Here is a 2394-nt window from a genome sequence, read left to right as displayed (position 1 = left end):
AGTAGGTCTAAAATTATTACAAAGCTATTCCTTGGGTAAGGAATAGACAACACAACTCAGTTTCTACAAACATACCATTTCATTTTAGATAAAAAAAGAGTGAGGTTGATATTATAAATCAAACTCAGCAGAATTTTTATACTTCATATTTTGTTGCTAGAGATCCACAAATCCCTTGAATTCATTTGGGAAGTGTACTGAGAGATCATTTTATAGTAAACAGCAGCAAAATACCAAGAATGTCTATTGCTAAAAAGCAGCTGCTTCTGTTTATGCCTTTAGAATTCTAGTTGCAAAACAGCAACAATAACAACAGAATGTTCATTTATGTCCTCAATTGAGATTCCAAGGAGGAAGCAAATTATTTTCTTTAAAACAGTCCAAGGCAGGACATTTATAATCATACTGAGAAAATATTGACTTTTGGGAGAAAATATCAGAACATGTCAACAAGAAAGAGACAATAACATTATACCAGTATTCCAAAGGCATGCTTGAAATAGTCACAGACTTTGATTGCTCAGTCCACACCTAAGTAGTAGTTGCCTTCTTTGGTGATATGGATTCTACACTAAATCTTATCAGGTCATAAAACATTAAGTCAAGTCAAATAGACTGAATTTTGCACAAAGGAGCATTTACTCATCAGATCCTGCTGATATCTTGATATCTTTTGTGCCCATTTCCTGGGCAACCTTCTTGGTGAAGCTTTATTTATCTGATTCAAAGTTTCCTGAGGAATATAACTCATGATTCTGACTTGATGTACCTATCTCTACTTTCTTTATGGGTCTCCTGAGCTTTCTAGATTCCAGTTGATGAAGGCCAACAACAACAAAGAGCCTAAAACTATCAAGAAACATATACATAAGAATAGTTACTTCATCTAAGCCACCCTTTCTTTAATCATTGTAACTGTTTGATTGAAGACAGCATCTTGAAATACACTGCCATTCAAATCTTTGTAATTCAGATTGTTAACTGGAACAAAGTGTCATTGACCTATGGGTTCTGAAGAAGTGAAAGAGTATTCAAAATTCTCTGGGGTGGCAATACAGTGTTCAATGGAAGAGCCATGAAACGCTGTGTAGAAAGGTAGTAGTCCTGAGGATAACAGAATGAAGAATCTAGAGATCTAGAGATCTAACAATAAAATCTTCTGTACACTTGTTTGTAAAGCTTAACAGAAATTTCATGTTATTTCATGGAAAATCTTTCACAAATAAGACAGTTATCTCACACTTGGTAAACCTGAGGGTTCAACATATACATCTTTTTTATCTTCTGCCAAATATGTGGGTTCATTTTCTTCTATCTCTGCTTTATCATCTTCATTCTCAATTATTTTTTTTAACGACAGAGATTTTGAGAGAGACAGAGAGAGGGACAGGTAGGGACAAACAGGAAAAGAGAAAGGTGAGAAGCATCAGTTTTTTGTTGCAACACCTTAGTTGTTCATTGATTACTTTCTCATACGTGCCTTGACTAGGAGCAGGGGGCTACAGCAGAGCCACTGACCCCTTGCTCAAACCAGTGACCTTAGGCTCAAGCCAGAGATCTTGGGCTCAAGCCAGTGATGATGGGGTAATGTCTATGATCCCAGGTTCAAGCCAATAATCCCACGCTCAAACTGGTGAATCTGTGCTCATGCTGGATGAGCCCACGCTCAAGCTGATAACCTCAAGGTTTTGAACCTGGGTCCTCTGTGTCCCATTCTGACACTCTATCCACTGTGCCATTGGCTGGTCAGGCATCCACAATTATTGAATCTTCCACTATTTCTTTGTCTTTCATTAGATATTAAGCTGCTGCTATTTAGCTTCATGGTTCTCTTGGAGAAGAAGTAGAAACAGGAAAGAAATGAATCCCATGGCATGGGCCATCCTGTGTCTAGTTTCTGTCCACAGAGATCTCAGCAACTGTTGGGCAGATGAAATGTATTATGCTCACTTTGTTAAAAATGGCACTGTCCACGTGAGGCCATCGCCCAGGTGATATTAATGTGTGTTGAGAATCCTTGTAGCCTGGGGCTTGGTTTTGGGATTAAACCTTTCCCACCATTTTTGATGTGGGGTGGTACAATCCAATCATGCCTCAGAGAAGTGACTTTGTATTAGAGACTTCCCTATTTTGTATATTGGATTAGAGGTTGTGAAGCTACACTATAAAATGGGGGCAGAACGGGAGCTTGCGCTCTTGGTTCCTGGATGATTAGCATGAGAGAGCAGAGGGCACAGAGCAGAGAGCAGAAAGAGGCCATGTGGCCAGGAGAAGCAGCCAAGATGGCAGAGTGCAGAGTGAGATGCCAGTTTGTGCAGAGTTTGTATCTGGGATAAGGAAGGAGATGGGGAACTGAGGAGAGTAAGGCTGGTGAGCTAGAAACCTTTGATTCTA

At 39.3% G+C, this 2394-nt stretch overlaps 1 pseudogene; it reads right to left on the bottom strand.

Annotated features, from left to right (window-relative positions):
* Positions 1–601: 601 nt before the first annotated feature.
* LOC136386375 (translocon-associated protein subunit alpha-like) lies at positions 602–1794 on the bottom strand (annotated as a pseudogene).
* Positions 1795–2394: the final 600 nt, after the last annotated feature.

This window comes from Saccopteryx leptura, chromosome X (assembly GCF_036850995.1).
Source record: "Saccopteryx leptura isolate mSacLep1 chromosome X, mSacLep1_pri_phased_curated, whole genome shotgun sequence".
In the NCBI taxonomy this organism is placed as follows: domain Eukaryota; kingdom Metazoa; phylum Chordata; class Mammalia; order Chiroptera; family Emballonuridae; genus Saccopteryx; species Saccopteryx leptura.
The sequence above is the reverse complement of the archived record's forward strand: the minus strand, read 5'-3'. Positions and strand labels throughout refer to the sequence as shown.